Source organism: Abramis brama, assembly GCF_963993115.1.
Source record: "Abramis brama genome assembly, chromosome: 18".
NCBI lineage: Eukaryota > Metazoa > Chordata > Actinopteri > Cypriniformes > Leuciscidae > Abramis > Abramis brama.
In genome coordinates this window covers 28,127,933-28,141,729 of record NC_139980.1, presented here as the reverse complement: position 1 = coordinate 28,141,729, position 13,797 = coordinate 28,127,933, and positions in this window count along the sequence as shown.

The window sequence follows — 13,797 nt, the reverse complement described above, 5'->3', positions numbered from 1 at the left end:
ACTGTTCATAGGCCTATATTAGTCACACTGTGATCCGAATGCATGTTCTACGCTAATGTGTCTTGAATGAATAACCTAATAGACCTTCTTAATTCCTTCTTAAACACCATAAGATAAGACCACCCTTCTGACTTTCTGAAAAGTGTCCACAGGCTGACAGCGCGACGTGTTTACTTCTCCTATCAGGAATGTCTTCTCCTCTTTATGAGGCTGTCGCTTCGCTTTATTTAAAGAGCAGCCTCTCCTTTCTGTCACCCATGGCATGTGATTTTTCATTGTGATAGCACAAAATTAACTTCTGCGTGATGAGCAGTGTGGTGTAACGTACCTAAATGCAGAGCCGGTTTATTTACAAGGATGGGCAAACGTGAATAGCAATGAAAGAACCTGGAGGCTTGTGCTCACTTTAAGTTGAAGCGCTGTGCTGAAATATGAATCAAAGAATTGAAAGAGGACAGGTGCAAACACTTTTAGAGGCAGGCGCTGAAACAGATCTGGTGTGCTTTGATACGGTACAGAATGATCAAAGTTAACATGGCTTCCCCTATCTTGCGATTTACTCAACCTCATTTGCATTCCTTTGATTCTGAAATGGACTGTTTGTTTGTGAAATAGTCTATTCATGAGAAATTGCCTCAATACAGACTCTGCCTCCTGTTCACAGCGGCCTAATTGCAAAACCATAAAAACGGGACTTGAAGTAATTTGAGTTTAATTATTGACCTTGTGTATGCTATAACATGACATAGCAGCAGTTGACTGTACTGGAATGGTTATAGGAAATTCAGTCAATAACAAGGCAACTAGATCCCATGATGAGTGATTCAGCTGAACGACTTTCTTCTGTTTAATACTAGAATGAAACAGTGCCAAAGAAACACTAATCCGAACCTAGAGAGTTATTATAATATTTAGATGTTTAGCCAACTATATTACAGTGTCAAGGCTGGAATAGTAAAGAGGGAGACTTTTCCTTGGGACTGAGGGCTTGAAATTGAAATTAATATCTTATTTATCATCATGAATAAATATGACAAGGTGAATTTAAAGTTCCTCAAGGTGCTCAGACTTGGATTTATTAAAAATAATGGAGTCTTCCATTATAAATGGTTGTGAATAAGCCAAAAGCACATACACAAAGAAATTTTTATTTATTAAATTGTTTTTGGTGATATAGGACTTTCCTGTTAGGATGACCGTGACAATGACTGAATTACAGTGCGTTTACATAACGATGTATACTAAAAACGGAAGAATTTTTTTTTGTGTTTTTCACGTACAGACGACAATGTTGTCAAAGCTATCCCCGTTCAAACAAATCCAAGTAATCGAATAAAAACGCTGTATTATGCTGCCGGGCCAGTAGTTGGCGATGTCACTTTGTAAAGAAACACTACGCGCCTATAGACTGAACATAATACGCATGCGCATGACGTCACAGTTTTCACAAATTTGTGTTTTTGTAGTTAACAGTATAGTTTTCAAAAACTTGCACTTTGAAACGTTGCACGTTTTTCAAAAGTTTGCATTTTCAGGTCCCCAAAACACTGTTGTCATGTAAATGATCGGCCAAAACTCATTGGAAGTTTTCAGTTTTAGTTGAAAACAGTTTTGTGTAAACGCCCCAAAATGTCCTTTGTTTTGCTAAGGTTAATTGCATGGCTAGCATTTTATGTACCCTAAATTAAATACAAATTTGCAGCTTGATTGGAAATTACGAACATTACAAATATTCTGTTTACAACTGATATTTACCTAGATTTCTCTAAGTTGTCTCATTGGACATCTAAGTATGCTTGCTCTCTTGATTTTTATACATAAGACTGAAATCTGCATTAAGGAAAAAGGTAAAACAATAAAAACTATAAATAAAAGGCATCTGAAAAATAGCAAAAATAAAAAGTTTTCCCGACAGCATTAAAGTGACCTTCATATAACAAGTAGAATAACAATATATGTTGGTTTTAATAAAAATCAACCCAGGGGACATAAAAGTGTCCATAGTTAAACAAACACATATAACAAACAGCCAAACAGCAAATGGAAACACATGTCCTCCTCGTGCATCTTGAAAGAGAACATCTCATGTCATGATTCATGTCCCATCACAGTCAAACATTGCATGTGGAGTGACAGTCATTTGTCAGACAGCATTCAATACAAGAACCAGACGTGAAAACAGACTGTTATTTACATCCTGCCATTTATTCTAACTATCACAGTTCATGTTTTATAGAGGCGACATTTCAAATTAAATGTGGATGTGCTTGTGGTCACCCACTCGTGGATCTCAAAGCAATGAAAAGAGTTATTGTGTGAATTATTGTGATAGAACAAGGTATACATTCCACAGCAGAGGGTTGAAATGCTGCAGGTTCAAACTGTCATTCAAAATGACAACATTCAACATAGAGAAATTCACTTCTGGTTACTTATGCACCAAGCTTACTGCCAGCACTGATATTTGTTTCAGAATAACTGAAGGCATTGCAACACATGCTATAATGTTTAAAGTTATCTATATATGTATTGCTCATCACAAGACAAGTTACAGCCCTATTCTGACAGAATTGTTTCACATGGGCGCATGATACTTCACCTGCTTATATCAGTAACTATTGTTATGACACACTGTCTTTTTAACAGTAATGTTAAACAGGGTAGACAATGTTTTTCAAAAATAATTTGTGTTATACTGGTTGAAACTCGCTCCACATCCCGATAGCTATCAATAATAGAAGTGGTCTCAATATTAAAAATATATCTTCTGTGGAAGTCTCCGGACCAAAATATGTTCGTCCAATCATTGCATTCGGTCTGAATGTAATATATAGAACGTTTATGAATGTAGTATTGTAAAAAGTTTAAAGGCGCAGTCAGTATTTTAAATCTCATTGTTTTTAAGTAACCCTGAAGAAATGAATAGAACATTTCATATATATATAGTATATAATTGAATAATTTATTTAAAAAATTTTTTTAGTGAGAGACAAGTTATTTTAACCACATAGGAATGTCTATGCAATGTAGCATATGTTCTCCACTGATGCATATGTCGACTGAAGTATTCTTTATTAGGAATGAGGATTATGTAGCATGATGTCAATCTATTTTAAACATCTATTTTAAACATGAACAACATGTTTCTCTACCTTGTAAGGCTAATGTAAGTTCCTTTGGTCAGCATATATATGCCCAACCTTGGTGTACTGACTCAGAGAAAGCTGAGCATGAAGACCACCTCTCCAGAAAATTGTCTTTCTCTCCTACGTCGCCTCTTGGCAAAATAACTGCTGTTCACTTTACAACGGGTATAAAAGCTTAATTCCAAGTCTACAATAACATTTGCTGTTGCGTGATGCATTATCCAGAATGACAGCCATGTTGGCACAATTAAAAATAACAAAGTGTCAGCAAAAAGTTTAGCTTTAAGGTTCAGGTAAATGTTTTATTTTATTTATTTCAGTGCAGAATCTGAAAGCTACAGGAGCTTCATGACATAAACAAATTTTTATAGCTTGTATTCTCAGGAGAGTTCACAGACAAAACCAAAAGCACGTACTGACAGCGAGGCCAATCCGTCTGACAGCCCCTTAAGACCCATCATCATGTTCTTTCATTCACTGTCATATGAAAAACGTCGTTCTGTGTGACCAGTCCATCTGACACACGCCGCCACCGCTCAGAGCCACCCCACCCTAAGCAGGCATAAAAATAGAGGAGACTGTTTCAGACTAATCCTTTTAATAGAGCTCTGTAAACTGCCAAGACGTACACAAATACTCTCAACCAAATGCCTTAAATATGCAATTTAAGCTAAAGCTCTCTTATCTCCTGTCATGGAGAGGTGGATGGCGGCGCGGTCTCTGACATGGCTGCCATGTATTTTACGGCGAATGAGATTCAATGTCAGTCTCGGCGCGAAATCGCTTTCACGTGTCTGATGTGCAGAGGAGGCAGTGCCTGCGCTCATGCAGTGGTGAAGATAACAAACTGTCTGCGCTTTCACCTCACATCACGCTCAGTTACACTGTAGTGGAGTTAACACTGGCTGTCTACCCACCTAGCCCAGAATGCAATATATATGTGGTCGATATATCTCACCAATAACTCACAAATGTAGCCTAACTTAATATTGATATTGATGGTGGAATAGGCCTACAGCTGATGCGCTTGCGGATTGTTTTCACTTTATCTAAGTCATCTTTGTGCTATCTCCTTAAGTGGTTGCAATTTGGGATTTTTATAGATTGTTATAACTGCCAGGACGTGGGACACTTGGGACACTTTATTTTCTCATATAGCCTATCATATATTTTAGTAGCCTAATAATCATAAAAAGGTAGGCTGTCATTCGAAAGTTCAAAATTCATTCTGTGAAAACGGTTTTGAAATTGGGCAATGCATTACCATAAGAAATGGTGCTTTAAAACCTTTTAGTGTTATCAACTTCAAATTTGGAATTTGGTTATACATGGATTTGATTTAATAGCAATTTTAGAGTCTAAATTATTTTGTAAAATATATATTTTGTAGGCTATAAAATAAATGTTTGGTTCTGTAAGGTATATTCGCTTTACAGTAAAAAATTTTAAATGTTCTTTTTTTTTTTTTTTTTTAAGAAAAAAAAGAAGTGTTTTAACAAATTTATGTTCTAAAAATGTTGTGGGAACAGTGATTTGCAATGCTTCTAAAATGTTAATATGTCCAGGTTTTTTGTCGTGATTAGAATGTCATTTAAAAGGTTGATAATGTTATAGTACAACATTCTCCTAACCTTATTTTTGCTCTCACAATATACATTTTTTTTTACCTTTATTTGTAATATTCCAAGAATGTTAACATTCATCAAGTACAAATAACATCATAATGACATGTCATGTTATCATGTTATCTGTCATGTTATCTGAGCTTGAGTTTAGTTTGAGTTGGACTCGTAATTCCTGTTTCCTTCATTTACATTAGTTTCCATTGTTTGATTAACTCGTTCTTCCGGTTTCTCATTTCTTCCCTTTGTTAACATTTGTACATATAGCCCTGAGTTTGTAGTGTTATTTGTCCGATCTTGTCGAGTTTCATTGTTCTGTTTGCTTTGTGTGAAGATTCTGATATCCCTGAGTGTTTTATATTGAGTTATTGCTTAATAAAGACCACTGCTGCGAATAGATCCTGCTTTTATCCTTCCTTGCTGGAACATTATGACAACGTTCATCAAGGAAAAACATCATAAAGACGTTCAAAGAACGTTTTTTATTTATACAAACAAATTAAATAAAAAATGTTGCAATTAATGTCAATAGATGCACTTCAATAACTGTAGCCTTTCATATTTGATTGCATTTTGTTTTGTGGTTTGGCTGGACCTGAGATAACATAGATACCTCTGAAACCTGAAGAGAAAACAGATCATCACAAACTTTTAAGGGTTTTGAAAACTGAGGTAATTGCAGATTTCTTTAGGAGGCTGAGATGAAAGACAAGAAACGAAGTCCATAGGGTCTGGCAATATCCACATGTCCATCCAATCTGTGTGCATATCGTCTACTCTATTATGAAAGCAATGATCAAATATGTCTATAAAGACATTTATATGCCTTCCTGAAGATCAAACTGTAGAGAATGGTACCAAGGTTATGACAATGATAAAAACAATAGTTTGAATGCAATGTAAATGGCTTTGGATAAATGTGTCTGCCAAATGCATAAATATAAATGTCTATACTGTAAATTCCAGATTCTATGCTTCTAAATGACTCCCATTTTGTTTAAATGAATGAGTGTGTGTGTGGTTTTTAATGAATTTGTTAGCTTAAAACACAAAAAGCATGATCAAAAGATAAAAGATATAACCAGACTTACATCACCCATGTCTCCAAGATGGAATGCATTATTTACACTGACAGCAGCTGATAGGAAAGCAGTTACAAAGAAAAAGAAACATTAAAGGGTCTCAAAATCATGTCTAAAAGACAAATTTGAGAACTTTCTTCTACTTTACTCTTTATACATCTTTAGGGTTGTAGTATGTGAATATGGAGCCATGAAGACTGACAACAACAACAACAAAAAAATCAAAATGAATATTCTTCATAGTCACTGTATTTATTGAAAATTTCCTGTGCTGCTCTGTCATTCCAGAAACAATTCTCATGCGCGCCACAAACTGATATAAAGGCGATAAATGCCGGTGGGGAAATAGTTGGGGAGTTAAATCGCCTTGTATCCTGTCCTACCCAAGAAAACACCTCTCAGTTCACATTTCATGGTTGAGCGATATAATCTTTTTTCACTCCAAATGTGCTGAGTTTCCTTTCAAGCTCAGCTGATGAGACTGTTTCTCTGCATTACCATCAGAGAGTAAACATTTCAGAAGGTCACTGTCAAAACCGGCAAACTTTCTTTTACTCTTTCAAGTTCAAAATTGTGAAAGTTGCGGTGTGAAAGAGTCACCCAAAAAATAGAGGCTAACCCCTAACATCACTATCCATCTCCCACCAAATTCTGACCGTAACATTGATAACATTTCTATTAGCTGTGTCCTGCCATCTTAACTGTGTCGCCATCACCAATGTGTCCAAAATCTTGACAGCAGCCCATACGGATACAAATGGATTGGATGCCTGAAGAGGAGAGATTAGCAGGCCATCCTGTTATACAGGCCTCTCAAAGTCATATTTGCAGAAACTGAAGAGGAGAACAGCTCAGAATGAGAATAGTCCATTTTCTGTTGAGGGCTGTTATACTGTACTGTGAGCAGCAAAGGACAATTTGTGTTGAACCTCAAAAAAATGACCTATAGAAATTTAGACATTCACTGAAACTCTTGTATTCACATTCAGATGATTGTCCTCAGGTTATCAATAACTTATAGCTAGTCCAAGCAGTAAAGTCAATTCGAAAATACAAAATATATAAAAATAAAAATAATTCCCTATCAAATATTTCAGTTTGGTCACCTCTGATCTCAATATATAAAGATGATGGTTATGTAAGCGTCTTAGAGTTTAGAGCTCTACACAAGCTTTCCATCTCAATTTCAGTATCATTAGAGACAATTGAGGGATCTGGGCGCAAAATAAATCTCTGTCACAATACAGATCAGTTTAAGGGGCATAAGAACGATCGAGAAGTGGGGGGACACATTATAAATCTCATCAACCTTTCTTCACGAGCATGACACAGATAATGTCAGATGAGATTACAAATGAACACTTGAAAATGAAACTTCTAAACTTTAAGCCATTTTTGAAACTGCGGGGAACTGCGCTAGCGAGTTTGATGCACTGATAAAATGTATACTTTAAAGTCACATTGGATAAAAGTGTCTGTCAGATGCATAAACGCAAGGCCTAAAACTTGAGTATAAAAATGCATACTTTTGTAAAAGACAGCTTTTCTTTAATTTTTTTTTTTTTTTTTTTTGTCTTTTCTCCTCAGGAAGTTTACTTTCTGTCAGCTGCTCAGTGCATAATGCCAGGCATGCCGGTCATAAATATTAATTGCGTTATGTGATGTTCGCCCTAACTTATTTGCTGAAAGGCCGACTTCGAGCGCTGGTGGGATTACCAGTTATCACTTCCGAATTTGGACACATCTAAACCGGCTGGTTGGCACAGTCTTCCTTGCTGTCAATATTGGGACAGCATCCTTTGAGAAAAAGTTTCATGATATAATTGTGTCAGATTGTTTGAGCCCTGCAGAAGGAGGCGACGCAACAGAAGGTTGGATCTCAGAAGCCATCTTGACTGATGAGCTAGAATGAGGCTAATTGAATTGAGTCATAAATCAGCGGATCAGATGAGTGAGGCTGAAAAAGAACTAAAGCTTGGCTCATGAAGACGAGAGTTGGCTCACGACTGATCTGGGATGGAAATGATTTGAGGGTACATCGGGCCATCTGAGAGCGACCTCTCTCCTCCCACTAGTCTAGAGAAGCAAGCAAGCACTGAGCTGTTCCATTTATTATGTCCCTCGCACCCCGCTCGCTGTCATCTTCATTTCTAGACATGGAGTTAAAGTGGCCCAAATACACTGGCGCAGATGGCCAGAACCATTGGCGCTCGGCCCTGGTCACCTCAGACGACAGGCTGTTTGCGTCCAGATGCCCTGATCTCCACTTTTGCTCCAGTGGTGCATTCATTCTCTGGTCTGCAGCATCTGCTTTACTTCACACTCATTCTTTTCCTTACATTCCTTCATCCGGTTCTGCTCAGCACTACCCTGAGGCGACGAGGTTGCGTTTACTCCTGACCCGTTTTAATGTTGCATTAAATGCATGATGGCTCTTCCATTCTTCATCCAATCGCACAAGCAATGCCAGTTTTTAAAACATCATCATAGTAAAGTGCCAATGGTAGCCTCTGTCAACCAGCCCTGACAGCAAGACATTCTAGTTTAGAGACCTCAAAAAGCTTTTGAGCTGGGTCAAAGCATTCAAGGAGATGTGTTTTCCAGAAGGACACAATAAGTGGGAATAATTTTTGTGTTGAGATGGCTCTGTTTGGCTCAAAAGGGAGACTCTGAAAATGTCGTTTTGAGGCAAACTGGCACAAACATGTCATAATCCTCACATTGTCCTCTTGCAAAACCCTAAAAAAAAAAAAAAAAAAAAAAAAACTGAGGAAAAAAACACTGAAATGAATGACAAGTCATGCAACACAGGCTGTCTGTGAAAATAACAATGTATGTAATTCCGTTCCATCTTCCTGATGAAATACAGCAGATAGCTATAAGGGGGACCAGGTATTTGACAGAGTAATAAAACAAAATAAAAAGTGGTCTACGAGAGCATGCAATGAATTTACGGGACAGGAGTTTTAAAGCCGACTGTCTGTTTATGAATGACACAAACAGAAAGGTTTTAGAACAATGCTGTGTTATGTATTCTATTCTATTTAAATCTTTCTATTGTACCAAGTAATGAAATGCTTTGAAATGTTTTGTTCATGACATAAATGACACCTTAGATTTATTCAAATAGCATGTGTAAATACCATGAACCTTGGCGAAACAAAACTTTAGGTACAGTAAGCAATTTCTGAGAAACACTGTTGATATTTGAAATCAACACCCAAACTAAAACACCTTCATTGCTCCACCCCCAAAGTAATGAACATGCTATCCAATCACATAAAGCTGGTGCATAAGACAGCTTGCGTGAGTAACAAAACAATGTTACTCATGTATTGAGCAGAAACAATGGAAATTCTGCATCCGTTTTCATCCCGCTCTCTAATGTCTCTCCAGCGCTAGAAAGCTTTTTCAATATTAACGTAGGTCCTTGCCAGATTGGTTCAATCCACTTTGTTTTTTCTCCAATTTACACAGCCAGGACTATGTACAAACACATTTTCTTTCCAGCACAGGACAGACATCTTGCAAATATTCACAAAATTGTCAGTTCAAAGTTGGTGTTGATTACATTTTTCAACAGCGTTTCTCAGAAATCGCTTACTGCACCTTTAACAGTTTTTGTGCTTACCCAACATAAATATGTTCTGGAAAAATTGGTAGCTGAACAACTTATCAATTATTTAGAAAAACATGATTTACTTTATTCTAAACAGTTTGGTTTTAGGCCCAAGTATTCAACAGAAATGGCAAACTGCTATCTCACAGAATTTATTAAGGAATCTTTAGATAAAGGTAATGTAGTAGGTGCAGTGTTTTTAGATCTCAAAAAGGCATTTGATACTGTGAATCATGAAATTCTCCTACACAAATTAAATTTATTTAACTTCTCTCAGCAGGCAATGAATTGGTTTAGATCATATTTAGAATCCCGAGATCAGTGTGTTAAAATTAATAATTCAAGATCAGCTTTACGAAATAATAATATGGGTCTCCCTCAAGGGTCAATTTTGGGCCCATTGTTGTTTTCCTTATATGTTAATGATTTTCCAAACTGTTGTAAGCAAACAAAATGTCAGTTATATGCAGATGACACAGTCATTTATGTATCTGCAAAGACTCCAAGTTTAGCTGCAGAAATATTAACAAATGAAATGATTGGTGTGTCTCAGTGGTTACAGAACAGTTGTTTGACCCTGAATTGTACAAAAACTGTCTCAATGTGTTTTTCAATTAGAAAGAAGGAAATGAGTGGTTTTATAATTAAGATCAATCAAAAGGAAATTGAAACAGTTAATAATTTTACATATTTAGGTGTTATTTTAGACTCTCATTTGAAATTTGATATGCATGTTAAGAAGCTATGTAGAACAATCAAAACAAATCTGAATTGTTTTTACATGATTAGACCATATATATCCTTGAAAGCAGCCAAGTTATACATGCATGCAATGATTTTTTCACACTTATCTTATTGTGTGACTGTCTGGAGTCAGGTTTCTCAACTGACTATTAAACCTGTTAGATCCCTATATAAACAAACACTAAAAGTTTTGGATAAGAAACCAACCAGATGGCATCACTGTAGCATTTTACAAAAATATAGTTTGCTTAGTTTTGAAAATTTTATAAATTCATCTCTTATTAAAATGTTTTTTAAATGTTTAAATAATCTTGCGCCAAAAGTTATATGCAAATTAATATCAAAACAGAGTAGTAAGGGGATCGCTACAAGAGGTGCAACTACACAGAACTGTATAGCACCACAGAGAAAAACTAAATTTGCACAATCTACATTTTCAGTTCAAGGTACGTTGTTATGGAACAGCTTGTCAGCTGAATTGAAAATGCAAACACAGTTGAATATTTTTCAAAGAAAACTGAAAAAGTGGTTCAAACAAAAGCAGATATGTGAACATTGATGGTTGTACATGGTCTTAGTTGTTTATTTTATTTTATTTCATCTCATTTGTTTTTTTTTTTGTTTTTTTTTGTTTTTTAGCCCAACCAGGGACTGGGGCTGCAAATTAGCCTCCGGCTAGAAGCCTATATGTAGAGCATCGGCTGCATGAAATTGTAGCAATGTTATACTGCATTGTCCCTGTTAAATAAACTAATAAATAAATAAATATGATGCTATTTTAATTTTAGTTTGGATTATGAAATGAACTAAAACTGTACAGTAATCTATTAAGGATGCAGATAGTAATAGCTTATATTTAGAAAAAACCCATGCACAACAAGAGTCATTGATTCATTGTTGTAATCATTTTATTTTATTACCATGTTAGACAAAAACAGAGAAAGACAGGAAGATAGCTTCTGTCTTTCTGCTGTCATCATTGCTGACATAGACTGGTCGGTGTTGGTGTTGCTGAATTTTAACATTGTCTTTCAGCAGAAGTCAGATGACATGTATGTCAGGTTGTGATGGAGGAGGCTTCCATCTATTTCAAATGAAGTGCCTCAAGCTCCAACCAGAGAGAGCTTGAAATAACCATCATGTGACATGTGACTGATGCATGCTCATTGTTTTTAACATTAGATAAGTTGTTTCTAGCAAATTCTCTGAACAGGTTTGCCACTTTTGCACACGTACTGTATTTCAGCGCAACAAATTGCATCATGCTCCCACAATCCATTTAACCAGCCATGGTTAAATGTGCTGAGATAGCACTGCGTCGTGAATATTCAAATGAAGACATTGTCATTTTCTTAGCACAAACACACCTCCTTTCTATGCAAATTAAGCTCATTATAGATGAGCATTACTAAGAAAAACTCAGCACTATTTGCCACTGCAATTAACATCACACTATTTCTATCCACAGACATCAGGCAGTAAATTGAATTTTATTTAAGAGATGTTTATTTACGTTTTTTATCGATCTTAAGCCGATTCAAGTGCCTGGATCACAGTGATGCTGTAAACTTCCTGAAAGTATGCCGGATCACGGTAGCCGCTGCATTCTTCACAACCCTGTCAATTAAAGAGGGAAATATAAAGCATGATATAAACCTCTGTGCCACTCATCCAAAACATAGATCATAACACCATCCTGCAGTGTCATGGTGCCTTAGTGAATCAGCTTGATGTTTTATTAATGGCAAACTGTTCAGCAGACCCCTGACCGTGAATGAACACAAGAACCTCTTAAACGTACAGTACACATTCCAGTACAGTTTCCACACTCCTTTGTAGGTTTAGCCTTGAGACTAAACTTACAAAGAAATGTTGCATAAATATTGTGCTGGAATGTGTGAGGCTGTTAGCCTGACTACGTCAGACTTCCTACTTCCGCTCAATTTCATTTCGCTTCTGTAGTCAGTCTGAGATAGCAGCGTATCTTTCAGTTTTCCAGCGGCCTTCGGACGGCCGGGCCAATCAACGAACAGAGGGCGGGCTGAGAGCCGTGACGTAGATGCTGATTGTACCGTGGATGCGTAGATTTACTTCACATAATCTGCAAAAATCGTTCACAGCCATGTTTACTCCGGTATTTCGCTCGATGGTTTTGTTTTCGCATCATACATGTGTTTACAGTGGAAGTTAGATGCGGCTGAGCATGCGCATAACACACGCCATAACCAAACGTCATGTGATTGGCTTACGGGTAACCAATGATTTTAAACTTCCGACAAGCGCCCCCCCGCGAGAAAGAAAACGCTTTTCAATTGTGCCATGCCAGACTCTGTCTACAAAGCAAAGCGAAGTAGCAGAGTTTGGTATTACCAGGCTATGAGGCTGTAGGGTTAAAATGGAAATTCTTTCATTATTTATTTCTTCAGTCTTCAGTCACAAAATGTTATTTTATTTAATTTCATTTCATTTCATTGCATTGGATTAAATTCAGCTGTTCTTTTCCATAAGGTGAAAGTGGACACAGATTTTTACTTTCCGACTCCAAAAAATTAGGCTACCATAAAAGTGGTTTATATTTCTTAAGTCGTATATAATCATTTTATGCGTGTTTAATCGGCATCTTATGACCTGGCAGCAGAACACAGCGTTTTTAGTCGTTTTCGTGGATCCGTGTGTATGGAGATTGTTTTGTCTGCACGCAGAAAACTCAAAGGAGAAACTTCTCTGTTTTAAGCATATATAGCCTATGGAAGCTTTTTTCTGCCACGGAATAAAACAATTTAAAACATAATTACGACTTTTTATCTCACACTTGCGAGTTTACATCTCACAATTCTGCAGATATACAGAATTGCGAGATATAAACACACAATTGTGAGTTATAAAGTCAGAATTGCAAAATATAAACTCACAATTCTGACTTTTTTCTCAAAATTGCGAGTTGATATCTCACAATTCTGACTTTATAACTCATTTCTTTATTCCAGTGTTGCCAAGTCTGCAGTTTTCATTGGAATTAGGCTACTTTTATATTGTTGCCGCGGGTTATTTTTTTAGTCTACGGATAGTTTGGGCCATGATTGGGCGGGTTTTGTTACACAAACCTGGCAACCCTGCTTTATTTGCAGATGTTTTTTTTGGTTTTTTTGTGTGATTTTGCGCTCAAGTAAAAAACTTTGGATGGAAACATTTTTAATGATGTGTAACTCCCTGGCATACATTTTCAGCACACTGAAATCTTCCACCACGTCACAGATATTTAATTTCTCGGTCTCGTATGAGGATATCACACTGTTGACATTTATTTCGACAGGCTCAGATGCCATTAAATTATGAAGCAGCACTTACTAAATAATTCAAAAATTGTCATGGACTGCACACATGAAGGATACATCTTCTACCACATTTCTATACTTTGACGACTAGAACCACATTGAGTGATAAAGAATCCCTCTTCTGTTTACTTGGAAAGATCATTCTATGGTATTGATGGATGGCACAGTATACACTACTGGTTACAGGGGTCAGATACAGCAGCCAATAAATTTAAAGAGCACTTAAATGGAGTGCTTGGACAGCCAGTA